Raw genomic sequence first — 19,009 nt, forward strand, 5'->3', positions numbered from 1 at the left:
AACCAATTGAAAAATGGACAAAGGACAGGAAGAGTACAAAAAGGGTTTAAATATATTAAAATATATAAATTTATATCGACTTTTACCATCTTAACCATTAAAGTGTACAATTCAATGTGTTCATATTGTTAAACAGATCTTCAGCTATGCCAACTCTTAATGTATGAAATACAAATTAAAACTAAATTTTCGGAGCGCGTGGGTGGCTCAGTCGGTTGGGTGGCCGACTACAGCTCAGGTCATGATCTCGCAGTCTGAGTTTGAGCCCCACGTCGGGCTTTGTGCTGAGCACTCAGAGCCTGGAGCCTGCTTCCGATTCTGTGTCTCCCTCTCTCTGCCCCTTCCCTGCTTGCTCTCTTTCAAAAATAATCAATAAAAAATATTTTAAAAAACTAAATTTTCACCCAGTAAACTGACCCTAATAAAAAATTTGGTAATGTAAAACCAAATCAGTAGTGAAAGAAATAATGTCATTCCTAACTGGTAGGAGAGCAACTTAGTTTACCATCTTTGGATAACAATTTGGTAATTTCCCAGTTGTAAAAGCACACTTTCTGATACAGGATATATACACCTAGATGGGTTTTTGTAAAGATATGTCCACATAAGAACAGAATAGTAAAGTGTGTAGTTCAGCATGGTTTATGAACCCAAATGTCCATAAATTATCTATTCAGTAGATGAAACGTAATGGAATGCTAAATAGCCCCTATAAAGAATAAGGTCAGTTTTTGTGGAATGATCTGGAATAAACTCCAAAATATAATAGAAGTTGTAAGATTTTCAACGTGTTGCCAATTGTGCTTTAAAAAAAAAAAAAACAACAACACTGGCAGGAGGAATAAGTAATGATCAGGTATAGAGAATTCTCTGGAAGCATTCACAAGAGAGTAGTTTGAAAGTTACTTCTTGGGACTGGAACTAGAAGAGGAAGGTCAAGAGAACACAACATAAAAACATGTTTTATTGTAACCTTTTGCACTATTTGAAATATGCCCATTCAGGTCTTACTAAACCCACAACAGCAAAACAAACTCTGAAACACAGTAACTTTCTAGCCTTTGAACCTGTAAAGTTTTATTAACTGGGCATTTTTCCTTCAGAGTAAGTTCTTCCTAGCAGCTATACTGCCTGGACTTTGCTGAGGAACGGAGTGGGGAAATGTCACCTAGTGTTGGATGTCAGTCTATGTAATGGTTTCTAAACTTTCAACGTAACAGGGAACATCACTAATCCAACATTCTCTGGGTTACCTCTTTTGAGAGGTAGACGTAAGCACTTAACCACCCCACATCTCCATCTTGTGTTCATCTGCAAACTGGGAGTGATAATGGTTGCCTCCTTCAGAGGTTTGTGTAATGAAATCACGTTTGTGAAAATGTTTCATCCACATACGTTGTCATTTATTTTGTTTACGTACCTGAAATAGGTTTCAAAAAACACTAGCTTACCTGTACAGTGGGCCATCTGACAGAGATCCCCAAATGCCTCCCTTGCTTGTACTAATTAACCAAGGCAAGTCCAGCTCATTGTTGTCTCATCCCGTGTGAAACAGACGTTTCAACAGTCCTAACTTTCAGACACAGCAAGCGTTCGAGGATGAGCATGTATCATCCCTACATCCAGTAAGCAATTTTATATAGCCTTTCAGAAAACAAGAGGTTACTCACTATTCATCTATTCATTTTCCCCAGTGATATTCATCAAAAGTTTTCACACAGTTTCAGGTTTGCAATTTGACATTTCACGAATAGCCAGTGCCCTACAGAAAGGGCATGTTTATACTGAAGAGAATTGAGGTGCAACGGGTGACCTGTTTCTCCCCTGTTCTTTCTCCATGTGGAGATCCTTCCAAACCTTACCCTCTCTTCCTTTTCCTTTAACTCATGCCAACTGTACTTCCAGCGGCCGCGGTCCCTCTGAGGTTTCCACTGGCTCAACACAGCCCATACCTGCCTTTGTGCCAGTCTATAGGGAAATCACCCTAGACTAACTCCCTGCATGACTGAGTCCTCCTCTGGCATCCCACCCGCCTCTCCTCTCCCATGTGAAGTTTTAAAGTCAGCTTTAATCAACTGTTCTCCTTGCCTCCCCCTTTCCATCACAAATATTAAGGTGAGGGTTTTTCCCAAAGTGTTTGCTCTGAAAAGAGGGAATCATGTTATCTACGTCCTTAAAAATTCTCACAAAAAAAAGGGGGGGCACACTCTATAAAGCTTTATTTGGAATAAATTATCTTCTGAATTAAACCTATTAGCCTTAAATGCCGTAAGCAATGTTAAAGGTTTATAGAGGTCACATGACAGATTCGCTTGTGGACAATGAGGAAATGAGAAATCTAATCAAGGAGTAGTAATTATTCCTGGGGTGTGAGCTCAGAATTGTGAGTACTAGATGCCATTATAAACAAGCTTTTAAAGATCATTTGAAGGACACCTGGGTGGTTCAGTCGGTTAGGCGTCCAACTTTGGCTCAGGTCATGACCTCATGGTTTGGGAGTTTGAGCCCCACATGGGGCTCTGTACTTACACCTCAGAGCCTGAAGCCCACTTTGGATTCTGTGTCTCCCTCTCTGCTCCTCCCCTGCTCACATGCTCACTCTCTCCTTCAAAAATTTTTTTAAAAAAAGATCATTTGAAAAATCAACATGTTGTAGCTATCAAGCACAAAAGAAAAATCAAGTATACTAATGTCTTTTGAAAGCATTCGGGAGGACAATAAATGCCAGTTAAAACATCATACGCAGATTCAAAAGGGACTATGTATTAGCTGGAAGCAAAGACAGCATACTCTGGAAAACTGTGAGATGGTCCAAAAGTGGCTTTATTCATGATGATGCCAATGCTGAATATGTGTTTAAAATTTATAAAACATGAGAAAAAATACTATAGGACTAATTTTTATGAAAAACACTATTTTAACATGTCTGCATCACTAAATTTTGACATTCATTTGCATCCTGAAAAGTATAACTTAACACACTCATTTTGTATGCCTATGATACAAAGGGAAAATGGGAGACACCTTATGTGGAGTCTCCCCGTATTTATGCTTGTATGGCAGTCATTGGAGTTCCATCCTCATGTGCTCAAATATTTAGGAGAACTGAGGCCCAAGGAGATGGGCCATCAAGACTCAGTAGTTAATGGCAGAGGTTGGATTAGAACCCTGGTCTCTGTGTAGGTCACAGGCTCCTTTCAATTAGAGAGGGAAATCCCAACATCATCACAGAGACAGGATTAAGTCTGGTGGGAGTGGAAAGTTGTAAGGACAGTAAATTGAGAGATCTACAGGATGATGGAAAGAGACCAGAAAAGTCAGAAGACTATTTTTTTTTTTTTTTGGTACTGAGAAATACAGACTGAGAATAAATTGAGGGTTGATGGGGAATGGGAGGGAGGGGAAAGTGGATGATAGGCATTGAGGAGGGCACCTGTTGGGATGAGCCCTGGGTGTTGTATGGAAGCCAATTTGACAATAAATTTCATTAAACAATAAAAAAGATAAATAGAAATACATAAAGTATTGTCAGGAGTATCTACCATGTGCCCTCAGTGACAGGAGAGGCACAGGACTTGGTTGGGTCCATGAGAATGTCCCCGCCTCCTGACCACAGTTATGAATCCATCTAGGTCACATGACTGAAGGACCAATTAGAATCCTCTGGAGAAACACGGTCTCTCCTGGTGTTACAGAGTGTAGACAAAGACTAATGTTACCAATACCCATCTTTTTTGGCCACAAGGAGGAAGCTCATCCTCAAGGGAGGTGAGAATAAGGCCAACACAAGGAGAAACAGGGTCAAGAAATCTAATGAATAAGAGCACCCTGCTTTCCACCCCTTGTTTGGGCTGTTGCTGAAATAGTGCCTGTATGCTTCCCAAGCATAAGTATATTGAGGAAAATACAATCAAAAGAAACTAGAAATCAATCACAGTCATTCAGGAATGAGTACACACACACACACACAATTACGTGTGGGATGTACTCTTTAATACAAGTTTTACTAACCATATATTTCACAGGAGATTTAACTTTTCTAATTTCAATTCTAATGTTAACCAGTTGTGTAAGAGTGAGCTATCCCTTAAACTCTCTGGTCAACAGTTTTTGCATCCATCAGGCAAAGACTTTGGAATTAGATCACCAAGATCCTGCAAAGCTGCACAGGTAAAGTGAGACCAAGAGTATGAAAAGACCATTTTAAATGCCAGGTGGGGAAGTTTGGCAGCTAGAGAGGTCTTTCCAACTCTATTACTCCGTATTTTCTCTTTTTCCCCATCTTACAACACCATTGGAAATTTTAAGAAAGTCCCTCCAAACACAATTAACTATTTTCTTCCTTAGTGTCCTGTCCTAAGGACACATTTTTATTTCTCTTATTACGTGAAGTGAGCCTCCTTATATATAAGCCATGGTGGTGACCTTGGCTTCTGAAGAGTGAAAGTTTTCAAAGCCCATTATTCCTCCTGCTTTCATGGTCTTAGGTCCATGCTCTTATTTAAGATCCTCTCCTAAATCCAAGCACAATTGATAGTACCTTACCAGCTGATACCACCTCAGCTCGCCTCTCATCTAATAATAGCTTCTATCTAGATTTCCTTTCAGGCAGTTCTAAATTTGATTCCCCTTCCATTCAGCCACAGAACAATCCCTGAGTAAAGGCAGAAGTAGGTTATGAGCCTTCATCACTCCTGGGAATCTTAGAAACCTAAAAAGGAATTCTCCCAAGAAAGGACTCTTCAGTATAAAAGATCTCCCTGTGGGAAGACGAGTAAACCCATTTATCTGGCATGTGGCATTTGCTCCTGCTTCCAGTAAATTCCTTTAGGGACATGACTTCTAACAGCCTTTCCTGGAACTGGTGGACGCTGTAGTGCTCAATATACAACTGGAGGAAAGCAATTCCATCACAAAACTGGAGTCCGGAGTCAAGGCCCGGTATCCCTCTGCCAAAGTCTCTTCCCTATCTGTGCAGTGTGTGTTCTAGAAGCAGTTGGAAAAATTTGCACTCTGAAGCAACAGCCCTGCCCCATCCACCCATTCCCATGCCACACAGGTTTTGGTATAAAACACAGCAGCCCTGCCCCATCCACCCATTCCCATGCCACACAGGTTTTGGTATAAAACCACAAAGTCCTTTAAAAATCCCATGTGGACTGAGGAGGGGAACAGAGGAGGAGAAAGGGCTCACTAAGCTGTTACCAGCTTACATGATACTTTCTTGGGACTGAATTCTTTACAGAGTTTATAGGGTTTATAAAACAGAGCAAAATATCCACTTTGCACCCTTCATCCCAAATGCAGTGTTCTCTCTACTCCACTGTACTGCCAACTTTGGGAAGGGGGAACCCAGTGTCAGGGGTGGGGCTAATCCAAAATTTGTAGCATCTAAAGTGAAGCAGGAAAAAATCACAAGTCAACTGAAGCTCCAAAGGGCACACTTCTCATATATACACCAATGGATTACTCTCTACTCTCCCCTCTTCTTCTCCTGCCTCAATTCCTCACTTTCCTCCTCTAAACACTGTCATGGGTTGAACTGTGTTCCCGCACAAAGATACATTTAAGTCCTAACCCCACCACCTGAAAATGGGACCTCATTTGGAAATAAGGTATTTACAGAGGCAATGGACTTAATGTGAGGTCATGAGAGAGGGCCCTAATGCGGTTTATCTGATGTCCTTATAAAAGGGGGGCAAATTTGGACACAGACATATACAGAGGGAAGACAATGTGAAAGCACATAGGGAGAATGCCATGTGAAAATGGGTTGGAGGAGTACATCTAGAAGCCAAAGAATGCTTGAAGCCAGGAGAGAAGCATGGAATAGTTCATTCCCTTAGGCCTCAGAGGGGGTAGGGCTCTGAGGACACCTTGATTTCAGACCTCTGGCCTCCAGAGCTCTAAGTTCTGATGTTTACATCACCCAGTTTGCCATACATTGATGCCAACCCTGGTGCCTTTTCCTGCCATGTACCTCCTCCTCTTGGGCCCCCTCCCAGACCTTGGGTATCTGGGGTCAAATATCAGACCTGTTCTGGTCTACAAGGACTCTGTAGACATTTCAGTCCTTTGCATTTTGTCGCCGCTAAAGCTTTTTCTACCTCCTCACTTTGATTTCTAAGGTTTCCCCCCTGCAGAACTGATATTTTGTATTTCACATATACTTGCTGCCAATAGAGCCAGACCTAGCCACATTCTGGTTGATCCACCATTCTCAACACAGTGTGAACTTAATAAGGCTCCATTTTCCATTTTATTGACTCCTGCCCCAGAGACACTGGTCTGCAAGCTTGGGCACTGATCAGAATCACTTGAAATGCTAATTAAAACAGATTATTAGGCTCTAGCTCCAGAATCTCTGAATCAGTAGGTCTGGGACAGGGCCTAAGTATCTTCATTTTCAACAGGTTCTCAGGTGCTGCTGGGTTGGAAGACCACAACACTGAGATACCCAGGCTGGCCTGAGGGTTGGGGCTGAGTAGTGATGTCTTAGGGAGGTTGGAGGGCGGGCAAATTCAGGTTTCAGGGCCTCAAGCTGCCTGGGAAATCCAGTGGGGATTTTTTTTTTTTTCAATATATGAAGTTTATTGTCAAACTGGTTTCCATACAACACCCAGTGCTCCTCCCAAAAGGTGCCCTCCTCAATACCCATCACCCACCCTCCCATCCCCCATCAACCCTCAGTTCTCAGTTTTTAAGAGTCTCTTATGCTTTGGTTCTCTCCCACTCTTTTTTTTTTTCCTTCCCCTCCCCCATGGGTTTCTGTTAAGTTTCTCAGGATCCACATAAGAGTGAAACCATATGGTAGCTGTCTTTCAATGTATGGCTTACTTCACTTAGCATCACACTCTCCAGTTCCATCCATGTTGCTACAAAGGGCCATATTTCATTCTTTCTCATTGCCACGTAGTACTCCATTGCGTATATAAACCACAATTTCTTTATCCATTCATCAGTTGATGGACATTTAGGTTCTTTCCATAATTTGGCTATTGTTGAGAGTGCTGCTATAAACATTGGGGTACAAGTGCCCCTATGCATCAGTACTCCTGTATCCCTTGGGTAAATTCCTAGCAGTGCTACTGCTGGCTCATAAGGTAGGTCTATTTTTAATTTTTTGAGGAACCTCCACACTGTTTTCCAGAGTGGCTGCACCAATTTGCATTCCAGTGGGGATTTTTAAATTAACATTTGTTGTCTACATTGAAGTTATGGTACCAAGGGCCAATTCTTCAAATAGATTTAGACCCACAAAATAATTTTGTATCTTAGCATCTTATGACTCAGCCTTAGATGAATGTGGAGTAATCCTCTCATCCTCCTACCCAACTTTTATGTCTCAAGAGTCCTAAGGAATTATTTTTGTAGCTCTCGGTGCCTATCCCTTAGACATTAAGACTAAAGATCCTGAGACCACCACTCAAACGTTAACACATTGGGAGGGTTCTAAGTCAACAAGAGGTAGTGAACACGGGGGTTAAGAGTACGAGCCAAGTCAGATGGCCTGTATTTCAAGTTCTATTCCACAACACACAAGCAGTATGACCAAGGCCAAGTCCCTCAACTTCTCCATGCCCAAATTCCATTTTCTGAATGAGGATAGCAACACTATCCTCAAGTGGTTATGAGAGTACAATAAACTAATCCTCTTTCTGACCTGTAGTAAACTTTCAATAAAATTTGAGTATTACTGGTTCCATCCCAATATTGTCCACGATCATAGCACGAATTCCTTTATCAGATGAACAGTGTGCCAATGAGTAAAGCAGGAGTTAAAAAGATATAGGGAACTGTGTTAGGGGATCATGAGGTTGGAGTACTATGTGAAGATAGCAGGACATACAAGAGTAGGACACCAAGAGATAGTATAGGTTAGATACTTATGTCACAATGTTGCATAGGGCTTGAAGAGAGGGCTCCCATGTTATGAATTAGACTAAATGATCCTGTGTCTTTCCTTTCTGGAACTGAAAATCTGTATTAACTAAACCCAGGTGAGAGTTCTCAGCTTTCCCTCCATTTATTATGAGTTAGGTGTAAATGAGTAGGAAGCAGATGAATTAAATTGCCACCTAAGTGTACAGGGGGTTGAGAAGCAAATGGAAAATAGGCAAAATACTTGGAGTTCACTGAATCTTTAACACCTGACAAGGTGTATTGCCAGGTGCAACATACCCAAAATGTAGCTCTCCAGACAGAGCCCTCTCAAATTCCCCAGAGTCTCCATCTTCCACTTACCTCTGTTTTTACCAAGAGCCATACAGACAAGCAGCGAAGTTTCACTTCCAGCATAGGAAGGTACTTCAATTAATTATATTTTAGAGGAAACTGCTCTAAAAATTCTTCAGATCCTGTCTCTGAATTCTTACCTCCTTTCCTATTGTTAGCTGGATGCAAAAATGCAAAAATGAACCAAAACTTACCTTTGTGTGTTAAAGCATCCCAGACAAAATTCTGCTTCTACGTGAAAAGTATTCATCTACTGAGGATATTACTTTTGACAATTAAGCCCTATTGTTTTAACAGTAAACTCTATTATCTGCCTAGCACTTCTTTTGTTTTCCCTCAATACATTTTTTAAATGTCTATAGTTACATTAGTTTTATGACTGTTTGTCTCTTACCAGAATCCTTATCCACTTATATGTTAAGATGCCGCCTTCTCAGAGAAAGCAGTGCATCTGCAGTTATAGCAAAGAGCAAACAGGCAGAACCTCTTCAAGCTTAAATGTTATTCAATAGTGCTTTAAAACATTTTAATTTTAAAACCAGTGCGTATTAAAGCCTTAAGAGAAATGTTTTTTCCCGGGAGGCTGCTTTGGTTTAGTCCCCCAACCCCCAGAATTCCAGAAGTATAATTTCATTTTCCTTTATTAGGGGTACTCATGAAAAATATTGTGAAGCATATGGGCCTGAGGATATATGCACAGCATCAGGGCTGAAGGGGGGGGGAATGAGAATGCCAATAAGAGAGGTGGGTTCCCCCCTCCCCCTAGAGAGAGTATGCATGCATGCGCACAAGCAGGGAAGGAGCAGAGAGAGAGAATGAGAATCTTAAGCAGGCTCCATGCTTAGTGCAGAGTTGGCCGGGGGGCTAGATCTGACAATCCTGAGATCATGACCTGAGTTGAAGAGTTGGATGCCTATACAAGTGAGACACCCAGGCACCCCAAGAGAGGTTAAAGATAAAAGGATATCCCTCTCGTATAACAGGATGGAATACGGTTTCACCTCTCTCCTGACTTCTGATGGTTTTCATCTTATACCATAATGGCATCCTGGCTGCATTTACGAAGGAACATCTTACTCCCTCTCTCTCCTTTCTACTATAGTGTTTTTCAAACTTATGTGTCCATAAGACTCACTGAGGAAAGTTTTTGAACATCCAGACTCCCAGTCCCCACATCTAAGGATCTGAAATAGGGTTCAGGAATCTGCATGCCCATCAAGCCCCTCCAGATGATTCTGATGGTCCTTTGACAACACCGAGAACCATTCCTCTATCATATATCACAGGTGCAAATGTGAGAATATGAAACCTACCAATATTTCTTAGTGAGCTGTTCACAGGGAAACAATACCAACTGTTGAATAAAAACTTATTTCAGCCATATTTTCTAACCTATTTTGTTTAACCAAGCGAATGCTAATTCATTAATGCTACAAAATTCACTGAATGGTTCATGTACTGGGATCTTAGATGGCAAAATCAGAACCACATATTCTCTAAACTCAAACAGATCACGTTAGTTGAAAAGACAGAGCAGTTCAATTATACACAAATTTGATAAGTATTATTCCAGAAACAGGAAGTGGGAGACAGCTAACTGCTTGGGGGCAGTCAGTAAAAGCTACATTGTCAGTGACATTTAGGCCAGGAGTTGACATGCACATTTTTAGCAAAACATGGGGCAAAGAACATGTGCAAAGTGCCTACGGCCCCTCCTTTCCTGTCTATAGAATGGCCAGAAATTCAGTGTGGCAGAGGACCGATGAGATGTGGGAAGAAAAGCCCATCACTTCAAACCATAATAGGTGAGTTGGACCAAGAACTACAGAGAAGGACACACACGTGGGGCAAGGAGTAGAAAGGACCAAGGATAAGCCACTAAGGTGGCAGGGGCGGGGTTTAAATCCAATCAAAATGCAGCCCAGGGCCTACTCCATGTCTCGCTAGAGTTGCTTAAATGCCCAGAAAATTGCACCCAGATGTTTTTACATGAGGACCTCACTTCCCAGGAAGTCAATTAGACACATTTGCTGCTTATACATAGAGTTCTGGTTTCTGCCAGCTTATTATGCACTGCAGGGGGATGTGTGGTTCAACCCTGTCGTGTCTCCCCAGTGTAATTGTCATGTATGTGTCTGGAGCTAATTGATGCTTGCTTGCTTTTTAATAATTAGTCAGGTGGTGGTAATAAAAATTGAACGAAAAAACGTGGGCTGAGTTTCATTTAATGACTGTTTGGGTAATGAAGATTAATAGCGGAAGAGTCGAGCACAACACGCTTTGACCTTGCGTGCTCAAGTGTGGAGCTGAGGCAGGTCGTCTTGCTAGTCCTTCAGCCACATCTCCTGCTGAGCACCAGAGGTGGGGGAGCGGGGAGAGAGTACTGGGTGTAGCCTGAGGCTGTTCCAGTTCCCTGAAGACATTGAACAGTGATCAGTAGAGCAGACAAAACCTGTCTTTAGAACATTCCCTTCACCCTTTTCCCACTCCCAGTCCTTTTTCCCCCCAGGGTGCTTTCCTATGGCCCTATTTTGCCAAGCTCCCCTCTGCAGAATTGCAGAAGACACGTCCAGCCAGGAGGATCCTCTGGGTACCACCTTCATCTACCATATCCAACAGGAAATGTTAATGGAGGGTTCCAGCAAATGTACTACTGATAGCTGCATAAAAGACCCAGAAACCTCTGGAACAAAGGTTTAGATCACTTCATTAGACAAAGAAACCCAGTTAAAGCTTTGGCTAGAGGTAGGGAGAGCCTAGAATGAATAATGTCAGAGAAAATTCATTAACAACAGCTAGACACTTGCAAGTAATTAGTAAAGAATTATTTCAGCTTCTATGTGTATTCTTCTGTCTCATATTTGCCACTCAAGCCTGGACCTCTCTAGTGAACACCAGATTCCTGTATCCTGCTGACCTTGACACCTGCTCTTAGAAGTCTCATAGGCACCTGAAATTTAATATATCTAAAGACAGTTTCTTTATCTGTCTCAACCGTCTGCATTTCAATAGGTGGCAACCACCAACTTTCCATTTGCTGTGGTCCAAAACCATGACATCATTTTTTATTCTTTTTCTTACACTTCATATTTAATTCATTAGCAAATACAGCTGGCATTATACCTTCTATGTAAATCCAGAATATGATTTCGTATCACTTCACCCACTTCTCCCTGGCCTGTGCCATCTCTCCATTAGCCAATCTTTACATCGGCAGCCCCTGAGATTTTCTGCATTCAGGCTAAGAGAGAACTTTTATTGAGTGCTTACTATGTGTGAGCCACTGTTCTAAGAATTTCATGAGTATTAACTCATTTGATCTTAATTGCAACTTCACGAAGTCAGCACTAGTTCTCCAGAATTCCTAAATGAGGAATCTGAGGCATGAGGAGGTAATCATCTTGCCTAAGTTCCCAGACTTACCCTTATTTTTGTCCTTAAGGCCTGGTTGGCTGTCTCTTCCTCTAACGTTGAGCACAACCATTGTCCTTCCAATAAGTTACTATTAACAGGCATAACACTTCCTTTTGCAGAAACAGACAAAACTTCCTTTTGTTATATGCTGGTTTCACCTACTAGAATGTCTTTCCCAGTGTTTCTTTCCCATAAGGATAGCTACTTAATTCCTAGTTCATAACTGAGAAGTGGGGTATGTGTGCACATATGTGCATACTTCTAAGATCTCATTAAAAAAAAACTGCATTTTCAAAGACAACTCCTAAGTATATCATTCCTTAATCCTGGAGAAATAATTAATGGCAAAATTCTGGCACTGTGATAGGTTCATGATGGCAGTATTTGGGGGGGGGGGGACCTGCTCATAACTGATTCCCCTGAAGTCACATCACATAATGGATTCCTCATCTTGGCAATAGCTCCTGAACTTCTCTATGTTTAGCTTGACACCTCAAGGAAAGACTGATCAGTCTCCCCACTGCCCCAATACCCACATTTTTCTGAAAACAGGTAATTCCACACTCATTTTAAAGTTTAGAATGGGGGCGCCTGGGTGGCGCAGTCGGTTAAGCGTCCGACTTCAGCCAGGTCACAATCTCGCGGTCCGTGAGTTCGAGCCCCGCGTCAGGCTCTGGGCTGATGGCTCAGAGCCTGGAGCCTGTTTCCAATTCTGTGTCTCCCTCTCTCTCTGCCCCTCCCCCGTTCATGCTCTGTCTCTCTCTGTCCCAAAAATAAATAAAAACGTTGGAAAAAAAAATTAAAAAAAAAAAGTTTAGAATGTCAGGTTAAGATATTCAGCCAACTAATAAAAATATAAAGAAAAATAATCTCTTTATCCTCCCACACTTTATCTTTTCTAATTTCTTTTTCTCTGTCATTTCCAAGAGGCTAAAAGGAAATCTATAGATCATACTCAAGAGATTTTTTCCATTTTCTCTTCTTTAAAATGCTCCAAAGGTAACAACGTGCATCTCCAATAAGTAGAAATGTTGATTTGTTAAATGTGGCCAATAATTGCCTCCCTACAAAAAATATTAGAATGACCTTTGGAGCTAATTCCTTTAGAACTGTTTTTATGTAGTTTAATGTAAGGACATATCTGCCAATGAAACCAGCAATAAAATGAAACCCTCAGGAAATGATTTAATCTAAACCTCAATTGAAATGGCTGGACTTACCAAGTATTTTTTTCAAAAACTCACCCTTAGTTTGCCAACCCCATACAAAGGGATACAAGGTGCTTTGCATTAAGAATCACTGGACAGACTCAAGGGTCTTCCAGATCTGATTATGTCTGATATCAGAAGAGTCTGTCTCAGCAGAGGACTTGCAAGGAATTAAAACAATCTTGGTTACTAACAATAAAAAACAGATATATCACCCATTCCTCTGTCTCCCCTTATCTCACACTCCACAGGCTGGCAAAATGAGAATTCAGAAATCAGGAGAAACAACAAAAGGAATATACAAGTCAACTATATTAATAGGGTGGAATGGTGTGAATTATTCAGATTGATGAATATTTGTTTCACTCACTCATCCATCCATCCATCCATCCATCCATCCTTTCATTGAGCAAAGATTTCTATTATACATACTGGGGAAACTGTAGTGAGCAACAGTCCCAGATTTAATGCTAGTGTAGAATACAGACACTACATACATTTTTAAAGGTGTGAGAAGTACTAGGATATATGCAGCAGAGAGCGCTATGGAATCATGTAATGGCAAAAGTTGCCTGGAGGTCAGATCAGGCTCAACTAAGGAAGGGACAGTATCAAACATGAAGAATTAACAGGAGTTAGCAAAGCAGAAGAGCATGGTGAACAGTGTTGTAGGGAAGAGCATGTTTAAACACCTGGAAAGAGAGGAACTAAAAGATACCTGGTAGGTAGCCATATGGTTAAATGGGAGCAGGGGGCACTGAGATCGGCAAGGTGGGCAACAGTTAATCAAGTTTTATATTTAATTTTAGGACAAATACATGCTATTGAAGGCATTTAAGCTAGAACAACAGGAGGAGAATAATCAGACTTGCAATTTTCAAAGAATATTCTGGGTAGTATCATACACTCAGATTAAGAGGATGACCACCAATTTATAGGAGTGCCAGTCATTTTCTCAAGAGATACCCAAGAAAGTAGATACAGCTATATGAGAAAGTAGGGGGTAAGACTCATCTAGGATTCAGGGTTGCTCTAAGTGAGTGTAATGAACCTGAGACAAGGGAGATTAGGTTATTACAAGAGAGTAGTTGAAATGATAGAATATTGTACATAAGCTGGATAAGAGTATGGGAGATACAGAACGTAGAGGACTCAATGAGAATTCTTGATATGGTAGAATAAGAGATGCCATAATGAGTCTGAATTATGACTCTGCAACATGTTTGGCTGATGACAGGGGCTCCAGACTGTAACTGTCCAGGGTAAAACTGAATGGATGTAGAGATCCTTGGAGAGAAGAAGAGAGAAAGAGAGAGAGAGAGAGAGATACACACCATGGCATTGGATGGGTCATCCAGAGAGCATGAAAATCACCCTGGATAAGGACTGGACTTTGGAAGCAGAGGGAAGGCACAATCAGGATTAAAAACTCAATGAGGAGGAGTGACTAGGTGATATAATAAGTAGATAAAAGTAAGGAGGAGAAATTAGAGGGTGCTGGAGCCCAAACTCAGGAGCCTCAGAGAAGTGAAGTAGCAGAATCATTCTCTGGAAACCTTAAGGAACGAAAATTATGCCATGCAATGTCAGAACCTGAGATAATGTCCCAATGGCAAGATTGGAGACCAAAGGCCCATTTTCTGAACCATCATTAGATCCACCCAAAATAAGGTGAACTTTTATTCTTTTTAGGTCAGAAACATTTCCCATTTGTAGTTTTTCTCCTTCAGTTTTCCATCATGATTGTCTAAACCAATTCCTTGGAAAGCATACTAAATTATTTGAATTTTAAATAATAAATCACTCATTTTTAGCACATGGAACAATGCCACGCATTGTTCAGTTTTTCTGGCCAACTGAGACATGAGGTGCCAGCTGGATGATCTTAGGACTGAGGAATATAATGTGTAGGCACAGAGATGAGATCGGTAGAAACAAAAAAAATTTTTTTAAGTGTTTTTACTGAAGACTATTTGAGAGTCCTAGGTGAAGTGGGGCAAATTTGCATTTCTCATAAGGAAATCTGAGTTAACTTAGCTCCACATTTCCAACACTTCTAAGAATTCTGACAGGCCTTAATCTCCTCATACTGGAAAGCACAGAAGTGCAGAGTGGATTGTCCTTGGGAGGATGCCTAAGATAGTGATATGAAGTGAAAACAACTGGGACACTGAGAAGCCAGACCTCACAGTGTCCATGCTGAGAAGGCCCTAGGGCTCTGAAATGGAGCAAGGGGCTCCTTTGCCTTTGGTTCAATGAAGGACCAGCAGGTGCATGGCCTAAAAGGGTGAGCAGGGACCTTGATACCCTGCACGCACATCATCCCTGAGGACTCCTCTCTGCTGGGCAGCTAGCTGCAATACTCTGAGTGTGGTACAGTTTAGACTTTTTCCTCAGGTACTATTTGCTAGACTTCTGCTTCTGAAGATTACCAACTAATAATAAAGACATAATTTAGTTATTTATTGGTTATTAACTTCTTTGTGGTTGTCTAGCATCTATATCCCTTCCAATCAGCACTTCATCTTTCTATGAGGCCTTGTGGAAGGGTGATTTCTAACACCTGCCTCCCCCAGCAGGCTCCTCCTATGGAAACTCATAGGATCTTTGATCAACTGTAACCAAGGCAGGACAGTTAGTGGTCAAATTAATCAGAAGTGATAGAAGAGCAGTATCACTTGGACCAAAAGGGGCTTTATAGTGTGATCCCAGCTGGGTACCTGGCTGCCCCACCTCCAGGGTTCTCTTGATTTCTTGTCCTTTTGCCAGTCTTGGATCTTGAGAGTCGCTTATCACTTTAGAGACTCCCGACTAGCCACGGGGCAGCAAGCATCCTTTTTGTTAAGGTGGTTTGCTTGCAGTCAGAAACCTGTTATATTTTCTATGAAGCCTTTTTTGCTCAATCAAAATACTCAAGAAACAAGATTTAATATTCTCCCTTATTCCAATAAAAAGTTGAGTCGGCATGAATAGGAGGACAGAAGAAGTACAGATCACTTAGGACTTGGACTGGGTCTTTGCATTATTTCTGAGAGTATGATCTACGCCCAGCATAAATGAGAGTGAAGACATCTGTCAAGAAATGGTAGACAGGAGAACCGAGCTGTCTCCTAGCATTCTTCTCTGTTGTTGACATCATAATTTGTAAGGAAATACTGGTAATTCCCAGTACTCCAGATACAGCAATTCAAATTTAATCACAAAATTACACTTCAACATAAAATATACTCTATAATATTAACTACTTGGATTCTCTCAGATAATCCAACAGTATAATATATAATCCAATATATATATGTATATACACACATATATACACAGATGCATATAATCAAACATAACAGTCATCAGGATTCAGAGAGATTAACATCGATGCAGAATAATTGAAAAGTGCAACGGAAGAAAGAAATACTCAAAAATCTTGGAAGGTATAGACAAAAGGAGCAGATATAGAACTCAAATTCTTTGGGATTCAAAGACCATCCCAAGCACCACAGAGAGACTCCAATTCATCTCTTATTCCACATTAATATAGAAGACTGTACTTACTCATGAAATTTCTAAAGTTAATATCTTTTCAATTACTCTAAAAGCTTGGAAAAATCATAGACCCAACGCAAAATGACAGGTGTGATATCAGCAGTCAGAAAAAAAAAATCAGTTGAAATGATCTAGAGAAGACACGCTTCCTACAAGAGGTAATAAGAGCCATTTGCCAAATTAAATAATATGGTGATTATTCATTTTCAAGTAGGCCACCATAACTAACCACATAGATTAAAATTCAAACAGCCCATCCATCAAGGTAATGACATTGGTTTGTTAGTTCCAAAGATACTATTTGAAAGCTAAATAGCTGTTTACTAAGTACAGGAAAAAATGAAATAAATAGGTAAATGACTGGCAACACTTAAGGATTTTTGTAAATTAAATAGCAGCAGCAGTTGCTCCCTTATCACATTCAAAGACTCATCACTAAGGAACTCTGGGAACTTAAGGTTTGAATCATTTAGTAATGTACAATATTTACTTGTAACTTTGATTTTAAAAAGAAAATTCTCACCTGGTGTTAAATGTGAATGAAATTATACGTGTGGTACATAAGTGCCAGCTCTGAAGCAAGACCTAAGGAATCCAAGTTTATGGAGCGTTAATGATTTGGCATTAAGCAATAATTCAAGCAAGCTTCTTTCATTTTGGGGGGGATTTTCCTACATGTTATTTGTTTTGCATGTGTCCCCAAATGGGGAAAGCATGAAGATACGTATCTTGAAGATTTCTAAAATACTTTATGATTTCATCCGTCCTCCTGCACTTATGCAGCCACATCTATTTGCATTAGCCTCAATTCATGTTGTTGAATTAGAAACAGTCATTTATTTAAGCTGGTTTCGGTCAACAGTGCTCTGAAAACATAAAATGGTATAGAGATACAGTTTCCACCATCAGAGGACTATCCTACCTAGTTTGATCTCTCCAGTCCATCTTTCCGCAGTTTATGTCAGATATAAATGAGAATAGCCAACTCCACGAGAACAGCCTCATGCTTAAGAGGTTCTGTGGGTGCAGCTGAGACTCCCTCTGCTGAGTCCCACTCCCTTCCAACCCACCCATGCCCACTACCAATTCACTCTACCTCTGGGTCTTGCTGCCAAAGGAGCAGAAAGTTTTCAGAAAGAGAAACTGGCCTCCGGCAGCAAAATGCGCAGTGCCACTAGCTGGAGGTAGAGAGCCAGCAGCCTCCGTAGGTAGACTTACAGGTTCGGCAGCCCTTAGCTGCTGCCACCTGTGTGCAGGATGGAAAAGACTGTGGGCTCAGTTAGCTGGAGGCAAGGTCTTGGATTTTAAGTTGAATGAAAGGCAGGAAATGCAGCTTGTGGAGAGTTGGGACGGATATGGGACTGGCAGCAGCCAAAATCCTACAACTTCTTCAATATCTAGGAAAGAAAAATTTCAAGGTACGGATAAACAGTCACATCTTGATTCTCCCAGAAATGTTCTGTAGGTAGATTTCTGAATTTTATCTTTTTATATAGATAGATAGATATCACTACCATTATCACTTATTATCCACACTCCCCTTTTCTTAATATGGCATTAAATACAGGCCCTTATGTAAGAGTACTACGTTCACTGGAATAGAAATTACATGGAAATATTTTATGAATTAACATCTATTCATAATGATGACTGCTATCCAGATGCATCTGGGGCATAATCCTTATGACAATGTGCTTACTCAGAGCTTTATAATAATGTCTTTCAGTAGAAATCTCCTGGGGAGGTTAGAATAGTAAATATTTTCCTTATTTTTTTTCAAATCCTGTTAATTTAGAATTACTTAGCAAATACTTTTATAAGTATCTTACTTTGTTCCAAAATGAGTTGAGGCAGCAAGGTAAAATAAAATTAGAAGTGAGGGAGAAACACCAAACCAAACAATAAAATTAACAAATGAATATAAAAGAATGGAAAATAGAGCCAGGAGCCAGGCTGATTCTACCGCATTCTCATTAAATAGCCTGTACCGTTTAGCATGGTTGAATGCCCTTCCATTCGTTTCTTTAACAATATTTAGGGGCATCTAGGTGGCTCAGTCGGTTGAGCATCCGACTTCAGTTCAGGTCATGATCTCACAGTTTGTGAGTTCGAGCTCCACATTGGAGCCCACTTTAGATCCTCTGACTCCCCCCCCCCGCCCCCTGCAAAATAAAATCATTAAAAAATAATAATATTTAGTGCCTGGGTGCCACTCTCCATGAAGTTTTCCTCCTTAGCTTTCAGAGCAATGTCCTCTTATCACGCTCCTCCTCTCCCCTCTTAATTGGCTCTTGTTCCTTCTTCCATACCTTAAGGCATCTTTTTGTGTTCTCAACCCCTTTGTTTTTAGCTTCTAAAATAAATAATTGGTAAATACAGAAGCAATCTCTCCAAGATTCAAGGTCTGCATTTCTAAAAGGTCACAGGATGTCTCCACCTCCATGTTCTGCAGCACCACAAACTCGTGTGGCAAAACTACTCTGTGCTGACCACCTGAAATCCTAGTCCCCAGAGTGCATGCTCACGCATGACAGACACAAACCTATCTCATCGTCTCCTCCACTTCACTGTGGTCACTGCTAAACTTCCCGCGCCCCCTCCCCGCCACAAGG

The sequence above is a fragment of the Lynx rufus genome, unplaced genomic scaffold (genome assembly GCF_022079265.1).
Source record: "Lynx rufus isolate CCGP_SWC_20201006 ecotype Redwood Valley unplaced genomic scaffold, mLynRuf1.p SCAF_8, whole genome shotgun sequence".
Classification (NCBI taxonomy): Eukaryota; Metazoa; Chordata; class Mammalia; order Carnivora; family Felidae; genus Lynx; species Lynx rufus.